The sequence below is a fragment of the Solanum verrucosum genome, unplaced genomic scaffold (assembly GCF_900185275.1).
Source record: "Solanum verrucosum unplaced genomic scaffold, falcon-dt-bn FXZP01000193.1, whole genome shotgun sequence".
Lineage (NCBI taxonomy): Eukaryota > Viridiplantae > Streptophyta > Magnoliopsida > Solanales > Solanaceae > Solanum > Solanum verrucosum.
In genome coordinates, this window is record NW_026020502.1 from 205,811 (window position 1) to 225,282 (window position 19,472).

General features: G+C 35.4%; 2 pseudogenes; both read left to right on the forward strand.

Moving 5' to 3' along the window:
• Window positions 1-463: 463 nt before the first annotated feature.
• Window positions 464-9,863, forward strand: LOC125809560 (serine/threonine-protein kinase RUNKEL-like; annotated as a pseudogene).
• A 491-nt stretch (window positions 9,864-10,354) lies between these two features.
• On the forward strand, window positions 10,355-12,422 carry LOC125809562 (cystathionine beta-lyase, chloroplastic-like; annotated as a pseudogene).
• The last annotated feature ends 7,050 nt before the right edge of the window (window positions 12,423-19,472 follow it).

A 19,472-nucleotide genomic window follows, 5' to 3' on the forward strand; every position in this document is an offset into this window, starting at 1 on the left:
GCCCCCTATTCTAATTTTTTAAATTTTCTTTTCTCTAAAAGAAAAATAATTTTCATTTCATTTCAATATACCCCTATCGGACCGTTGCACACACTCACTCTCTTATCATCCTCACAAATCTGACCGTTTTTTAATGAAATTCTTGATTCCATGACGAATTTTTTATCGATTTCAATGAAATTCTTCAGTAATCTCTTTGATTAGTTTCAATTTCAGATTCAGGAAAAGAGGAAAAACCGTAGCTTAGTGATTTTGTGTGAGCCAGTGAAAAATATGAATCAGTATCATACATATGAAGCTTTTGGCCACGGAAACACTCGGTATTGATTTTTTTCTTTCTATGTTCTTCTTTTGTTTGCGTTTTTAGGTTAACTATGTTGTTTAAGTTTTTTTTTTATTTTTTTGCAGACTAAAAGAGGAAAAACCCTAGCTAAGTGATTTTGTATGAGCAAGTGAAAAAAATATGAATCAGTATCATATATATGAAGTTTTTGGCCGTGGAAGACACTGGTAATGGTTTTTTTTTCTTTCTATGTTCTTCTTTTGTTTGCGCTTTAGGTTGACTGCGTCGTTTAAGTTTTTTTTGTTTTTCCTTGTCTTTTTACAGACTGTATATAAAGGAAAAAACAAGAAGACAATCGAGTATTTTGCAATTAAAAGTGTGGATAAATCTCAGAAAAACAAGGTTCTTGAAGTAAGAAACCCCATGAAAAAAGTTTCCTTGTTTTTTATATTTGAATTCTAATTGTAATTTGAGATTTAGATTTAATTTGTATAGAATTTTCTAGGGAAGTGGAATTGGATTGGTGAAGTTTCGAATTTGATTTCACCTACAACGTATAATCTCATAAAGTGGGGTTTGGGGAGGGTAGAGTGTACACCGACCTTATCCTTACCTTGGGAGGTTGAGAGATAAGACTGTTTTCCTATAGGCAAAATTGAGGAGGAAGAGTACTTTTGATGAGAGTAGGTTCCTATAGGCAAAATGTGCCCGAAAATAAGATGATTACTTGGCCCGAAGTGAGGACACAGTCTCATTTTCAGTTGGGGATGCTCTCCTTGTAGTCATTTTATTGATTATTTCTACATATGGTGATTGTATCCTTGTCGGGCGTACTTTTCTTTCCTTTTTATGGACTGGTGTGCCCTTGTCGGACTTTGATATTGTGGATGTTTTTGTTGATATTGTGTTGGATTGGTCTTTTTTAGTTTCTAATTTGTAGTCTGTAGCTTCTTTGTTTTATTTTGATAACAAGATTTGGATTGATGATGCCCGATGATGGATAGAGAGTGATGACTTTCTTAAGGGTAAATCATTGATTGATTGTGAGTGTTTGATTGGCGTTGATTGGGGCGAAGTTTGAGTAGCCATTCCCGAATAGATGCATGAGGTTGCCTGATGATGGATTGGCTAACGACTTTCTTAAGGGCAAAATCGTCATCTTTTTGGGAAGGTTTTGACTTGGTTGGTACTAAGAACATAGTCATACATGTGAATAATGTTGAGCATACCTCTTTGTTTTTAAAAGGAAGCATGTTATGAATGATTTTGTGACAACTCTTACAACTCTTTTTGTGACTTTTGATTCGTTAGCGGTTAAAATGTTCAATGCTACTTGTATTTTGAAAGGAAGTAAGATTTTGAACCATCTTGATTGATTTGCAGGCCATGTGTGGTGAGTTGTTGAATAATGCCTTGTGTTCACGTTTGTCACCTACAACTTGCCCGGTTGGTCTTGAAATGTTGGTCTTGATTGAGTTTGGTTGGAGAAATGATCTTAGGCTTTCTTTGATGTTCTTGAAGTCCACTTGGCTTAAAAATCCCACCTTTGCGCTAAATATATCCTTAGTTGTCCGCTTTGAGCCTAATCCTTTTTATTGGTAAACACATTACAAGCCTTATCCTTTTTGAAAAAGTAACCCTCTTTTGAACCCTTCCCTCCTTGAACTTGAGGTTGTGAAAGTTGAGGCTAAAAAACTAAGTTGGAGTTGTTATGGGAAATTCATTAAAGGGATGCTTACCATATGAGGGCGCAATGTAAAAAAAGAAAGAAAAAAGAAGAAGAGAGAAATTAAAGGATGGATGGGAAGTCTTAAAGAAAGAATAAGATTTGAAATAGAAAGAAAGAAAATTCCCTCCTTGAACTTGAGGTTGTGAAAGTTGAGACTAAAAGCCTAAGTTGGTGTTGTTATGGAAAATTCATTGAAGGGATGCTTACCACATGAGGGCTTGATGTAAAAAAAGAAGAAGAGAGAAATTGAAGGATGGATGGAAAGTCTTAAAGAAAGAATAAGCTTTGAAAAAAAGAAAGAAAGAAAATGAATAAATGAGACTTGAATCCTCCAAAAGTTGAAAATGGTTGCATGTGGGGGCATTTAGAGTGGAAATAAGAAAAGAAAAATGAAAAATAGTGTGAAATGTGCATGGGTTTGAAAAGTGGAGAAAGTTGGAAATGAGGAGTTGTTGTGTAGTGATCAAGGAGGGTGTAGTCACTTATACCTATATAATATCCTTACCTTCCCTAAGCCTACATTACAAGCTTGACAAAGTCCTTTGAGATTTCTAACCAAATGGAGTTGAGTCAATGTTGATTGAAAATATGGGCAAGCCTATGGTGTGACATTTGTGTGCATGAGATGATTCTTTGTGAGTGTGAGTGTTGCATCTTTGTCCCTTGTCTTGTTTACATGTGTGTGTGGTTTTGGGACACTTCTTTCTTGTGAGGGCTTGTAAGTTGAAAAAGTTGTGATTTTGAAAATTCCTAATTGAGTCAAGTGAGCATATGAAAGAGTTAATGAGTTGAGTCATTTCTTGAGTTTGAGTTGTTGTCACTTAAATGATTCTTGGTTTTTGAAAATGTTTCATGAGAATGAGAGGATTTCTTTTGTGAAAAGTTTGCATGTGGAATATTTGTTAGTACAAACCGAAGCCATTACCTTTGTGCTTAATTGAGAAAGGGAAATTGATTTGTGGTGTGTCTTGAAATAAGAGCCTTTTGTGGTTTTGATTTTTTTTACTTGAGGACAAACAAAGTTTCTAAGTTAGGAGTGCTGATGAGTGGTGAATTTCCACTCATTTGAGGCTCTTTTCATAGTTATTTTCGCTTGCTTTATTTTAAAATTGGTGCTTTTAACGTGGTTTTTTTCATATTGGCATGAAAATGAAATGGAGAGTTGATTTAGAATATTTGAAGAAATAAAGTGAACTTGAGGCAAAAAGAGGTCAAGAGCTGAAAATGCAATGAGGAGTTTGAAGAAAAGTTGAATAAATTCGACATTGAGAGGAAGGAACAAGAACTTGCTGCCAAAAATGCTCAAAGCCATCAACAGAAAGTGGAGAGCTTGGAGAGCATCACCGTGACTAGAAAAGAAGAAGAGGAAATCGATGAATTTGAAATTACTAAAGGTGGTTTTCTCCAAGACTATTGCATGTTCATTCTGTTATTACTATTTTATGTTTTGTGGACAAGGTTCTCATTCTGAAAAAACATATGGCGGAGGGAACTAGAGCTTCATGTTTGAATTTGATTTCACCTACAACAACTAAAACGTACATAACATAATGTCATAAAGTGGGGTTTGAGGAGGGTAGAGTGTAAACCGACCTTATCCTTACCTTGGGAGGTAGAGTGATTAGACTGTTTTCAATGGACCCTTAGCTGTATTTGCTTGCACCTCTGATGATAAAACTGTGGAAGTGCCTGATTTATCCTCTTGATAACATTGGTATTTGGGCACCGTATATTGTATTACATAGTACTGTATGTTTAACTATGCACATCAAGGTTTAGGTAGATGAGAAGATATCACCTAGTGTCGTCTTTTGTGAAATTTGAACCTTAGTTCCCAAGCTGTTACTTGATCTATTTGATTGCTAGGCCACCCTATTGGGAAGAAGATAATTTACGATTTAATTAGGAACCAAGCTGCAGAATTTATTAGCTACCCAATAGCTCTCTTAGAAATTTGATAACTTCATAATACTTTTGATTTTTAATTGTAGTCTACTTTTTTAGAGGAAAAGATACAAAGGAAAAATGTTATGTTACAGGGTAATTATCTGTGAACCCTCCTCAGTATGGACTTTAGAAACTGTCAGCTTATGGACTTTAGAAACTGTCAGCTTACAACACATTGTTGTGTAAGTTATATTCATTGACTTGCGGTAAAATTCTATTGGTGCCTGCTAATCTACAGTGCTAATGGATCAGCTTACTCAATTGTTTCAACATTATCTACAGTTCTTGCAAATCTTCAAAAGCAGCTAAACTACTTCAGAATGTATATGCTTTTAGTAAGCGTGGTCTTAGAAAACAACTTGCCTCATCATATATCTAGATGTTAAGGATTGTTGATCCTTGTGACTATTGTAGTTATGAGATTATTGGAAATTATATGAGTCATAACACAGTCTTTTTATTATGTGGCATAAATTTGAAGTCTCGTGAACAAATGATCAAGAACCTCAACCTCTTTTCTTAAAATCTATTTCCTTCAGTTTCCTCTATTCATGTACTTATTCTTCTATGGCTACATTTGCTACAGGTCAGAATTCATCATTCTATAGATCATGCAAATGTATTGAAGTTCTACTCCTGGTGAGATTTATCTTTTTCCTGTCTTCCATGTAACCCCTCTCTTTTTCTTCAATTCTGTTTATGTGGTAAAGGTCATTTTAGTGTTTAATAAGAAGGTTTCTCTGACATATTTTCTAATTCAACCTATCCATAGGTATGAAACATTTGCACACCTATGGTTGGTTATAGAATATTTTGTTGGAAGAAATCTTATGAGCTTATTGCAGCAGGTAAGCACTGGCAGGTCTGCTATTTTATAAATATATTTCATTGTTCCAGTGGTATAACTATTGTGTTGGAATATAGGATTCCTTATGCTGACATTAGACACGAACATCCAAAATATGTGACAACACCCTAATTCTTCTTGGTCTTTTTTTTAGTAGAGGCGTGGGATATTGAGGTTTCATGGTAAATATGTTGCATGCCTACATTGGGATTTCCCAAACAGGCACTAAGGACATCAGTGTCATGTGTGATTGAACACTTTAATAGAGTTATTTGTAGTCTCACAAATAAAGGTAACTTGTTTCTTGTGCCAGCAAAATGATGTGAAAGAAATAGGTTTCTTTTTTTATTTGTATTTAAAGAGTAGTCAAAATGACCACAGTTTACTGTAGTTGGTAATGTAACAACTTGCATCTGCATCATCTTACCTGTATTTTAGTTTAAACCACACCTGGGAGATATTAACATCTTTTAATCTCTGGTTGAAGATGGTAAGCTTCTTGAATATTCAATACATGAACGTGCTTGTGGCCTTGTTAGAGCTCTTCTGCAAGTTAGTAACTTTAGCCTTCATTGTTCTTTTGTAACACGTTGTTTTTGGCATGAATTATTTTTTGGTGTTTTGTCTACTATAGGATACTTGCATTCAAAGGGAATAATTTATTGTGACTTAAAGCTATCAAACATCCTGTTGGATGAAAATGGAATCACGAAAGTATGGTGATATTTATGTTGTGACTTTAACACATCATGATGAGTGCTTTTTACCAGTTATGTGATGTTAAAGTTCTATTTGTTTCCTGGCAGCTGTGTGATTTTGGATTAGCAAGAAAATTGAGTGATATATAAAAAACACCTTCCTCCCAGGTAGTTCACCTCTCTCTTCCCTCTTTTTTGCCCTAAAATGAACAAAGGAAAAGTTAAATTGGTGGCATAACTGTTTGGAAGTTCATTAAAGGTAAACTGTTTGGAAGTGCTTTTGACCAATTATATGACGTTGAAGTTCAATCATGCTTCCTTTTCCTCTTCTAGTTCTTATAAAAATATGATTTCTCTGATATCTCAAAACCATCTACGAACCTTTCAGATATTATTTGGCGTCCATCTGATTTCTCAGTCTGAACTGTAATGCCTTGCAGAAAATCAAGTAAAAGTTCAGATGCAATTCCTTCACTTTCATTTGATGCACCACCTCAACTGTCTGATTTTTGTCAAAATGTCAAAGGAGCAATAAGAATAGTAGAATCATCATTATTAGTGGGAATACTCCCTCAGGGGAGAAGCAAAATGTGATCAGATACCTTGAGCTGTTTTAGCAGCAAAGCTGATGCAGCCAACATCTTGACCAATGACTCTATTGTGTTGGTTCTAGTCAAAATGCTTAGTCACTCCAAGGTTTATCTGTTGCATGCTCAACTTTCTTAACTTATTGGCTTGTTGATTCGTCACTCTACTTTTTTTGGGGATGAGCTGGAAAATTCTGGAATATTAGGTGCACTAACTGATGGTCTGAGAGACAGGCAACAGAGAGTGAGAAGGCTTTCCATGGCTGCTTTGGACGAATTACTATTTTATATATCTACTAAAAATGAGCATGCCCGGGATAATAAACCAATGGAATTTCCATCTAAGGACAGCCGACCCTCATCCTATTGGCAGGTATCTTTGTTGCTGTAACTTCTTATTGGTGCAGCTTGCAAGTTTGTTACTCCCTCCATATTAATTTTTGTCTTGTTTTGACTTGGCATGGAGTTTAAGAAAGTAAAGAAGTCTTTTGAATATTGTGAATCTAAACTAAAGATATGTAGAATGTACCAAATGTTCTTAAATCTCGTGGTCTTAAATATGTCATGTGGAAAGATGAAATTTAAGAGTTGCCACAAAAAAGAGAAGACACATTGTTTTTGAAACAGACAAAAAAGGAAAGTAGGATCAACAAATTGAAACGGATGGAGTGTTATATTTGTTAAAAATCCTCTACACAATAAATTACTAAGCTATATTGCAATTAGTTTGTAAGTATTAAGTGTTCTATGATCAATCACTTCAAAGCATAGACACTGTCAGAAAAGTTCTAGCACCAATGCAGCTCTTATGAGAAAAAATGCAACTTGTCTCTAGGATATAAATGGTATACTTATTAATGGGTTAAAAACCATTTATCTTTTAATTAGTGAACTGGATGAACTTATAAGCTTCAAATTCCCTTGTAATGCAACACTATATAGTAGTAAAATAAACAAGTGTGTTAAGATATTTCTCTTGGGGTTGTGGAAAAACTATGATAAAATCATACAAGCATATGTACTATAATTGCATATTGCAAAGCCTCACATCCTGTCTTAACATTCCTTTCTGAAAATATTAATGTTGTAGGTTACAAGTCCAATAATTTCATTGGTTTCATCACTTTTACGAAACAAAGAGGATGACATTACCCAACTTTATGCTCTAAGGACAATTGAAAATATCTCCAATCAAGGAGGGTACTGGTCAGCTTGTTTCACCAGCCAAGATGTCATTACTAACATATGCTACATATTTAGGGCTCCTGGAAAGCAGGAGATCATGAGGCTGACAACAGGGTCTTGCTTGGCTCGTCTTGTTAGTTTTAGCCCTTCTAGTATTCAACGAGTCATGGAAAAACTTTCATTCAAGGTTATGGTTTCAAGCCTGGTCAAGCGTAATCCACGAGAGCAACAAATCTTCTTAAACATTCGAACATGAACCTCCTTGAAAGTCATACACTTCCAAGTGTTGGAAGGTACCTTCTTGCCTTGGTCGAAGACAAGAATCTTGTTTTGTATCTGTTGACTCTAATTGAGCAGGGAAGTGAAGTTTTGAAGGGAAAGGCACTAATATTTGTGGCTTTACTTTGTATGATTGGGAAGAGGTGGCTGCCACTATTTTTTTTCCAATGCTAAATTGCTCTCGACCGTTGATAAGTTGGTTGATGTTGTGAAGCAGTGTTTAGATGCACTTGGGATGGTTGTCACATCAACTGTACCAAGTTTACTTGAGTGTATATCTGGGGACATTCAGCAACTGAAAGGTGGTAAACGCCATGGGAAGATAAGTAGCGTCACAAGTCAAAATTCTTCTAAGAATTGCATTTATTTCCTGCTGTTCTGCATCTTCTTGGGTGTGCTTCACTGAAAAGAAGGATTGCTAGTCATCAGGTTCTGCAACAGTTGGCAAATCTGCTTAAACTGGTGGAGTTTCTTTTCCAGGTAATCTGATGATTATCCTCATTACATTTTCTAATTGAAACATAATTGACCATGAAGTTTAAGAATTATTTTTGTTGTTGTTGATATAAAGTTAAGTGAAGTTCAAGAAATTAGTTCATTGACAAATCTATATCTGAAAATCTTTAATTAGTTATGTATAGTGTATTGAACGTAAATAATGTATGATGCCTTGTTTCTTTTTGAATACCACATCTTATAGCAAACCTTACAAATGAGCAATGCATAAAGAGATGGAAGCATAGGCAATCTTCCTTGACACTAGCGCAATCAAGGATAGGGGAAAACTGAATTACCAATAAGAAGCATAGGCAAAATAACCTAGACATGGGGTCTCTTACTCTAAATCTAACATAAAGACGAGGAGATAGTGTGTTGGACAGTTTCATATCCAACTCAACTAAAGTATATTTGAGTCAGGACCTGACTTCCTAAGTCACGATAACACCTATTGTATCCCACCAGTAGGTAAGCGAACCCGTACCCAGAACGTCAAGTAACGCAGCACTACACCACTAGCGCGGAGGGGACAGTGATTAGAATCTTTATTGTCGTTGTATCTTTGTTTTCAATTAGGTTATTAGAATCTTGATTGTCATCTTATTTGTACAGGCGAGTGGATACCACTAACTTAGATGAGGTTGCTTCTTTGATTAAACCATTCACAAAATTTGTGACCAACACTCGTAAACAAATTTGTGATATTCTTGTGGGTGATTGACAATGGCATATGTAGATTGTGCATGTATAGTTTTCAACTTTTACTGTTAATCATAGATAGTATTTATTGATTGATCGTCAAAAGAAAATAATTTTTTGTCTCATACTATTGACTTTTTTGATTTATTACAGAAAATTTCCAAGATGGCTCATGCACATGGGGATCTTATGCTGGTAGCTAACAACATTGTGTCCCAGTACCGTTTCATCCTTTGGAGCTCAAAGCGGGTATTTTGCAAATACTTTTTGTTCCGCTAACTGGAATACTCTCAAATAACATGCATCGGATGTTAGCTTACTTGTCCATGGTTTTGTAAATATTGTGATGCATTCAGTTACTATGCAACATCCTATACACCTGTAATGCACAAATTTGTACAATACATCGTGACATTGAAATTCTTTTCCTGAATGCACTGGCTGCCCTCATAATTGGCCATGAAGTTTAAGAATTCTTTTTGTTGTTGTTGATAAAGTTAAGTAAAGTATAAGAAATCACTCATTGACAAGTCTATATCTAAAAATCTTTAGTTAGTTATGTTTAGCGTATTGAACGTAAGTGATGTCTGATGCCTTGTATCTCTTTGAAATCTCAAGTGTCCTGATAATTTGCTTATATATTTTTGGGAAAAGGGTCAAAAATACCCTTCAACTTTGTTTGTGGACTAAGACCTTGCCGTTGAAATGAAGTTAGTTTTACCCCTACCATTACTAATTTCACCATATGTAGCCCTCATTTGACGGAAAATCCCAAATCAGAGTTAGCGCTGATTGAGACTTACTGTTTAAATGTTGATCAAATTTGTAGGCTATTCTCAATTACCATTTTCTGAGATCATTTTTTCCTATCAAACTACTTCCTAATGACATTTCCCTGCTCAAACTTTTTTTCCCTATTGATAATAGTAAACGTGCAACTATTTATTTTGCTTTGGTAAGGCAGAAACCATATTCTACAGAGGAAGAAAACCATACAAGTATCAAAACAATGTTGGTTTTTGAATACCATCTAATAGCAAACCTTAAGAATGAGCAATGCATAAAGAGATGGATGATGCGTACCGATAAATTGGAAAAGAAATTGAACTAAGCCTAAAGAGCAATTGCTCTTGAACAGCTGGTTCTGTAGAACTGAGGAATTGAGAAAAGAGAGAGAACTGTTATTGATCTTTTACAATTGGATACCTTTACAATTGGGGTTGATCTCCTATTTATACACGTGAAGTAAAACAGACTCCCATAGTTAGTTATAACTAACTTGGTTACAGTGTTAACCGACTAACAACTAACACGTGCTACTCACATGACCACTAACCGAACTAACGACTTATCACTAACCGAACTAACGACTTATTTATTAATTGGCACCTATCAATGGAAGCATAAGCAATCTGCCTTGACACTAGCGCACTCAAGGATAGGGGAAAACTGAACTACCAATAAGAAGCATAGGCAAAATAACATAGACATGGGGCCTCTTACTCTAAATCTATCGAAAAGACGAGGAGATAGTGTGTTGGACTGTTTCATATCCAACTCAACTAAAGTATATTTGTGTGACGAACAGTCTCCCTAGTCACGATGACACCTACTGTACCCACCAATAGGTAAGCCAATCCATACCTAGAATGACAAGTAACGCGACACTCCTCTGCAAACACGGAGGCGACAGTGATTACAATCTTGATTGTCGATGTAACTATGTTCTTAATTAGGTTATTAGAATCTTGATTGTTATCTTATTTGTACAGGAGAGTGGATACCACTAACTTAGATTAGGTTGCTTTTGTGATTAAACCATGGAAAAAGCTTGTTTTGCTGGAAAGTCCAACCAACCCTTATAAACAAATTTGTGATAATCATGTGGGTGATTGACAGTGGCATATGTAGAGTATGCATGTACAATTTTCAACTTTTACTGTTGCTGATAGTAGTATAATATAGATCTTCAAAAGATAATGATTTTTTGTCTCATATTGTTGTCTCTTTTGATTTATCACAGAAAATTACAAAGATGGCTCATGCACATGGGGCTCTTGTGCTAGTAGATAACAACATTATCTCTAGAGTACTGTCTCATCCTTTGGAGCTTGGAGTAGGTATTTTGCAAATACTTTTTGTTACCATAATTGGAATACTCTCCAATAACATGCATTGAATGTTAGCTTACTTGTCCATGGTTTTGTAAATATTGTGGTGAATTCAGCTACTAAGTTCATATCCAGCTATAGTGATCTCATAGCTGATGTACTTTCTGTCAGAGGGCAAAGGTTTTTCCTCTATTTCGCATACGTTTCAAAATTTGATTTATTGTTATCTTATGATTGTACATTCTTAGTTTTCTATGGTCTTTTTTGGTTACCTAAACCAATAATCACATTAGGAGCTTGACTAAAGTGAACGTGAGTTTGTAAGTAGACCCATTATTGGTTTCTCTAGCAATGAATTACTAACCCAACTCATAGTGAAACTCTAGAATTGTTCAACAATATGTAGGGAATGTTGATATCATGCTTCCTTTTCCTCTTCCACTTATAAAAATAAGATTTCTATTTTCTTTGGACTAGATTAAACGAATATAAAGGCCGATAGTCTCGCAACTCCCATAATTCTCTTCTTTGAATAAGGGCCTTCACTGAGTCTTGAGGATGATCCTTCAGACAATCTTTGTTTATTTACTTAGGGTTGTATGCAAGTCAAGAATGGATCCCATCCATATGGCTTACGGTGGGTATAAGAAGTCCTCTTTATGCAGCATCCTATAGTTGATGATGAAGTTTATTAATTCTTTTTGTTGTTATTGATAAAGTTATGTGAAGTTTAAGAATTAGTTCATTGACAAGTCTATATCTGAAAATCTTTAGTTAGTTATGTATTATGTAATGAACGTAAATAATATCTTATGCCTCATTTCTCTTTGAACATGTCAAGTGTCCTGATAATTTGCTTATAAATTTTCCTACTTAACTAGCTTGGAGAAGAAGCTGCACTTCCTACAAAATGTTATAGGTCCAGGGTTAGCGCCATTCGATTGTTTGCTTTGTTTGAGAGGAATCAAAACAATGGCTCTTAGCGTCGAAAAACAATATGTTTAATTTTATTTGCTTATTTTGGTTGTGAAATTAGGTGTCCCACCACTCGTTCTAGAAACATATGTACCTTCATGCACCTTTGTTAATCAATTATTCTTGACCCTGTATATTTTCATGATTATGGCATGTGTACTGCTGCATCTTCATATTTATATTGTGTAGTGAAGTTAGGGTGGTTCGTAAAATTCTAACACATCACAGTGTTCTAACTAAATAATTTCAATATCTTGCAGGAGAATGGACAAAGAATTGCTGAATATTAATGTTCCCATCCACGAGTGAAGAATGTCATTTATGCAGGTCTTCTTGTCCATCCTGGGAGGTCTTTGCACTTCTCTCAGGTATTCAAACAAGTGATATTTTTGGGAATTTAAACTAAGGCGCTATGGTTGTCGGTATCCTGCCACCATGAAGCTCTCCCTTGAGACTTACTAGTTAAATATTGATCAATTTGCAGGACAGGGGTGCAAGATCAGATTCTGACAGGTTCTTTGGCACTCTTTAAGCATGTTGCTGAGGCTTCCAAGTACTTTATCATTACAGTCAGTTTTGGTTAGTTTTATCTTATGCACAATTACTATTTTCTAAGATCATTTTTTCCTATCAAACTACTTCCTAATGACATTTGCATTCTCAATCTTTTCCGTATTTATTATAGTAAACGTGCAACTATTTCTTTTGCTTTGGTAAGGCAGAAACCATATTCTATAAAGGAGGAAAACCATATAAATATCAAAGCAATGTTGCTTATTGATATCCATATGCCTTGAAACTGTGCACTCAAGGATAGAGGAAAAATGAAGTACCAATAAGAAGCATAGGCATAATAACCTAAACATAGAGCCCTTACTCTAAATCTAGTAGAAAGATGAGGAGATAGTGTGTTGTACTGTTTCATATCCAACTTAACTAAAGTATATTTGTGTTACAACCCGACTTCCCGAGTTACGATGACACCTACTATAACCCACTAGTAGGTAAGTCAACTTGTACCCAAATTGACAAGTAACGCGGCAGTCCACCGTGAACACGGATGAGACATTGTTTAGAATCTTGATTGTCGATATAACTTTGTTTTCAATTAGGTTATTAGAATAATAATTGTCATCTAATTTGTACAAACGAGTTGATACCACTAGCTTAGATGAGGTTGCTTCTGTGATTAAATACGGACAAAACTTGTTTGGCTGGAAAGTCCAACCAACCCTCATCAACAAACTTGTCATATTCGTGTGGGTGATTGACAATGGCATATGTATATTATGCACTTAAAATTTTCAGCTTTTGTTGCTGATTGGTAGTAATATATTGATCTTCAAGAGATAATGATTTTTTTGTCTCATACTAGTCTTTTCTGATTTATCACAGAAAATTGTCAAGATGGCTGATGCACATGGGGCACTTGTGCTTGTAGACAACAACATTATGTCCCCAGTATTGTCCCATCCTTTGGAGGTCGGAGGGGGTATGTTGCAAATACTTTTTGTTCCGCTAACTAGAATACTCTCCAATAACATGCATCGAATGTTAGCTTACTTTTCCATGGTTTTGTAGATATTGTGGTGCATTTAGCTACTAAGTTCATATCCGGTTATAGTGATCTCATGGCTAGTGTATTTTCTGTCAGAGGAGAAAGGTTTTTCCTCTATTTCACATATAAAGGTTTTTCCTGTATTTCACATATGTTTCAAAATTTGATTCATTGTTATATTGCCTAAACCAATAATCACATTAGGAGCTTGACTATAGTGAACATGAGTTTGTAAGTAGACCCATTGTTGGTTTCTCTAGCAATGAATCACTTACCCAACTCATAGTGAAACTCTAGAACTGTTCAACAATAGGTACAAAATGTTGATATCATGCTTCCTTTTCCTATTCCATTTTTTTATAAAAATAAAATTTCTATTTTCTTTGGATTGGATTAAAAGGATATAAAGGACGATAATATCGCAACTTCCATAATTCTTTACTCTGAATAAGGGCCTTCACTCAGGCCCGAGGATGAGCCTTCGTACAATCTTAGTATACTTGCTCAGGGTTGTATGGAAGTCAAATATGGATACCTTTCATATGGCTTATGGTGTGAACAAGAAGTCATCTCTATGCAGCACCTTATAAACCCTGCAATGCACAAATTTGTCCAATACTTTGTGACACTAGAATTCCTTTCCTGAATGCACTGGCTGCCCTTATAATTGACCATGAAATTTAGGAATCTTTTTTGTTGTTGTTGATAAAGTTAAGTAAAGTTTAAGAAATCAGTTCATCGATAAGTTTATCTGAAAATGTTTAGTTAGTTATGTATAACATATTGAACGTAAATAATGTCTGATGCCTTGTTTCTATCAAACATGTCAAGTGTCATGATAATTTGCTTATAAATTTTTATACTTAACCAGCCTAGCGAAGGAGGTGCACTTCCTACAAAATGTTGAAGGTGCAAGGTTAGCATCATTTAATTGTTGGCTTTGCTTGAGAGGAATCAAAGCAATGGCTCTTCATGTTGAAAAACAACAAGTTTAATTTTATTTACTTTTTTTGGTGGTGAAATTAGTTGTCCCACCACTCATTCTAGAAACATATGTTCCTTATTGCGCCTTTGTTAATCTATTATTCTTAAACCTATAGATTTTCATGATTATAGCATGCATATTGCCGCATCTTCATCTTTATATTGTGCTGAGAAGTTAGGATGGTTCGTAAAATTCGACCATATCACAGTGTTCTAACTAAATAATTTCAAAAGGTATCTGGAACAACATTCTAGAAAAGTGTGAGAAGAAGCTGGTGAACTGGAAGAGTCAATATTTGTCCTTGGGAGGAAGAGTCACACTCATCAACAGTGTGCTAGATGCTCTACCCACGTATATGATGTCTGTTTTCCATATGCCTGCAAATGTGATTGATAGAATGGATGCAATTAGGAGGAATTTTTTGTGGCAAGGAAATTGTGATCCTAATAATCATAAATTCCATCTAGTGAAGTGGGACCAAGTCATTCTCAGCAAAAAGGAAGGAGGTTTGGGGATAAGGAATCTGAAAATCCAGAATCAAAGCTTACTTATGAAGTGGTTATGGAGATTTGCCTCACAAGAACAAGCTCTCTGGAAGGAAACAATAAAGGCTAGGTTTGGTATGGAGAATTTGTGGATCACCAACCTGTCCACACAACCCTATGGAGCTGGAGTATGGAGATCCATTAGAAATTTATGGATCAAATTTTTTAACAAATGCAAAATCAAGGTAGGGAATGGTGGAAGGACTTTGTTCTGGGAAGACAAATGGGTGGATCAGGTGACTCTGAGAAATAGGTTCCCTATTCTATTCAACATGAGCCTTCAAAAAGAGGCTACAATCAGAGAAATGAGAGATAATCAAGGGTGGGATCTAAGGTTTAGAAGACATCTAAATGATTGGGAGGTCAATAAAATAGTTGAGCTACTCAACATTCTAGGGCAGTACAAAGATCTAAACACAGATGAGGACAATCTATCTTGGAATCCAGATGAGCAAGGCAGATTTTCAGTTGGCTCGGCTTATAGAAGCTCACAAAGACCTGGTACTCATATAGGTGGATGGCCTTGGAAGATGATTTGGAAAGTCAAGATACCACTCAAGATAGCATGCTTCACTTGGCTGTTAGCCAATCAGGCTGCACTCACTCAACACAACCTCATGAAAAGAGGCATGCAAATCTGTTCCAGGTGTTGGTTTTGCGAATGTGAGGTCGAGACAATAAATCATCTCTTTCTACATTGTAGAGAGGTTGCGAAGTTGTGGCAGATTTTCATCAACTTAAGGGGCATCAGTTGGACTATGCCAAGGAACATCAAAGAAGCTCTAGCTTGCTGGAACAGAGATGGGAATCAGTCAGGACACAGGGAGAGATGGAAGATTGTCCCTGCCTGCATTTGGTGGTCTATATGGATGGAGAGGAACCAGAGATGTTTTAAAAACAAGAGCTGCTCTATGCAGAATTTGAAGTTGAATTGCATGGCTCTTTTCTTTTTTTGGTGTAAACATGAATATCCTCAAGATGCAGAGGATATTACTAGTATTTTAGAGTTCTTATGACCTCCATAGGAGTTCTTTTCTTTTAGCAACTTTTGGATGTAAGTATTACTAGAATACTCCTTATGTATTCTTTGTTTATAATACAAGTTACCTTTCTCAAAAAAAAAAAATTTAAAATCTTGCAGGAGAATGCACAAAAGATTATTGAATATTTATCTTCCCATCCATGAGTGAAGAAGGTCAATTATGCAGGGCTTCATGACCATCCAGGGAGGTCTTTGCACTTTGTTAATCTATTATTCTTGAACCTATATATTTTCATGATTATGGCATGCATATTGCCGCATCTTCATCTTTATATTGTGCTGAAAAGTTAGGTTGGTTCGTAAAGTTCGTAAAGTTCTACCATATCACAGTGTTCTAACTAAATAATTTCAAAGTCTTGCAGGAGAATGCACAAAAAATTGCTGAATATTTATATCTTCCCATCCAGGAGTTAAGAAGGTCAATTATGCAGGTCTTCATGAACATCCAGGGAGGTCTTTGCACTTCTCTCAGGTATTTGGACAAGTGATTTTTTGGGAATTTGAACTAAGGCACTATGGTTGTTGATATTCTGCCACCATGAAGCTCTCCCTTGAAACTTATTGTTTATATGTGTGTGTGGTTTATGGACACTTCTTTCTTGTGATGGCATGTAAGTTGAAAAAGTGGTGATTTTGAAAATTCCTAATTGAGTCAAGTGAGCATACGAAAGAGTTAATGAGTTGAGTCATTTCTTAAGTTTGAGTGGTTGTCACTTATATGATTCTTGGTTTTTGAAAATGTTCCACGAGAAGGAGAGGATTTCTTTTGTGAAAAGTTTGCATGTGGAATATTTGTTAGTACCAACCAAAGCCATTACCTTTGTGCTTAATTGACAAAGGGAAACTGATTTGTGGTGTGTCATGAAATAAGAGCCTCTTGTGTTTTTTATTTTCTTTACTTGAGGACAAACAAAGTTTCTAAGTTGGGGGGCTGATGAGTGGTGGAGTTCCACTCATTTGAGGCTCTTTTCATAGTTAGTTTTGCTTGCTTTAGTTTAGAGTTGGTGCTTTTAACGTGGTTTATTTCATTTTTTCATTAAAATGAAATGGAGAGTTGATTTAGGATATTTGAAGAAACCAAGTGAACTTGAGGCAAAAAGAGGTCAAGAGCTGAAAATGTGATGAGGAGTTTGAAGAAAGTTGAATAAATTCGACATTGAGAGGAAGGAACAAGAACTTACTGCCAAAAATGCTCAAAGCCATCAACAGAAAGTGGAGAGCTAGGAGAGCATCACTGTGACTCAAAAAGAAGAAGAGGAAATCGATGAATCTGAAATTACTTAAGGTAGTTTTCTCCAAGTCTATTGCATGTTCATTCTGTTATTACTATTTCATGTTAATTTGAACCTTAGTTCCCAAGCTGTTACTTGATCTATTTGATTGCTAGACCACCTATTGGGAAGATGAAAATTTATGATTTAATTGGGAACCAAGCTGCAAAATTAATTAGCTACCCAATAGCTCTCTTAGAAATTTGAGAACTTCATAATACTATTGATTTTTAATTGTAGTCAACTTTTTTAAAGGGATAGATATAGAGGAAAAATGTTATGTTACAGGGTAATTATCCGTGAACCTCCTCAGTATGGACTTTAGAAATCGTCTGCTTACAACACGTTGTTGTGTAAGTTATATGCATTGACTTGCGGTAAAATTCTATTGGTGCCTGCTAATCTACAGTGCTAATGGATCAGTGTACTCAATTGTTTTAACATTATCTGTAGTTCTTGCAAATATTCAAAAGCAGCTGAACTACTTCAGAATGAATGTATATGATTTTAGTAAGTGTGGTCTTAGAAAACAACTTGCCCCATCATATTTCTAGATGTTATGGATTGTTGATGCTTGTGACTATTGTTGTTATGAGATTATTGGAAATTATATGAGTCATAACACAGTTTTTCTATTCCGTGGCATAAATTTAAAGTCTCGTGAACAAATGATCATATTTCTTTTTCCTGTCTTGCATGTAACTCCTTTCTTTTTCTTCAATTTTGTTTCTATGGTAAATATCATTTTGGGGTTTCATAAGAAGATTTTTTTGACTTATTTTTAAATTCAACCGATCCATAGGTATGAAATATATGCACACTGGTGGTTAGTTTTAGAATATTGTGTTGGATGAAATCTCATAAGTTTGTTGCAGCAGGTAAGCACTGGTAGGTCTCCTATCTTATAAATACATTTCATTGTTCCAGTAGAATAAATACTGTGTTGGAATATAGGATTCCTTATGCCGACACTAGACACGAACATCCAAAATTTGTGACAACACCCTAATTCTTCTAGGTCTTTTTTTAGTAGAGGCGTGGCATTTTGAGGTTCCATGGTAAATTTGTTGCATGCCTACATTGGGATTTCCCAAACAGGCACTAAGGACATCAATGTCATATGTGATTGAACACTTTAACAGAGATGATTGTTTGTATTCTCACAAATAAAGGTTCTCACTCTTTGGACTAACTTGTTTCTTGTGCCAGTAAAATAATGTGAAAGAAATAGGTTTATTTTTTATTTGTATTTAAAGAGTAGTCAAAATGACCACAGTTTACTGTAGTTGGTAATGTCACAACTCGCATCTGCATCATCTTACATGTATGTTAGTTTAAACCACACCTGGGAGATTTTTAACATCATTTAATCTCTGGTTGAAGGATGGCAAGCTTCCTGAATATTCAATACATGAACTTGCTTGTGGCCTTGTTAGAGCTCTTTTGTAAGTATACTTTTAGCCTTCATTGTTCTTTTGTAACACTTGTTGTTTTCTGCATGAATTACTTTTTTGGTGTTTTGTCTACTATACCAGATAGTTGCATTCAAAGAGAATAATTTACTGTGACTTAAAGCTATCAAACATCATGTTGGACGAAAATGGAATCACAAAGGTATGGTGATATTTATGTTGTGACTTTTCCACATCACGATGAGTTAGCATTGACCAGTTATATGATGTTGAAGTTCTATTTGTTTCCTGGCAGCTGTGTGATTTTGGTTTAGCAAGAAAATTTAGTGATATAAAAAAGACACCTTCCTCCCAGGTAGTTCACCTCTCTCTTCCCTCTTTTTTGCCCTGAAGTGAACAAAGGAAAAGTTAAATTGGTGGCATAACTGTTTGGAAGTTCATTAAAGGTAAACTGTTTGGAAGTGCTTTTGACCAATTATATGACGTTGAAGTTCAATCATGCTTCCTTTTACTCTTCTAGTTCTTATTAAAATATTATTTCTCTGATATCTGAAGACCATCTACGAACCTTTCAGATATTATTTGGCATCCATCTGATCTCTCAGTCAGGCCTTAATACCTAGCAGAAAATCAGAAAAAGGTTCAGATGCAATTCCTTCGGTTTTATTTGATGCACCTCAACCGTCTGATTTTGTCAAAATATCAAAAGAGCAATTATAATAGTAGAATCATCAGAGTATTGATAGTGGGGGAATACTCCCTCAGGGGAGAAGAGAAATGTGATGAATACCTTGAGCTTTTGAGCAGCAATGTTAATGCAG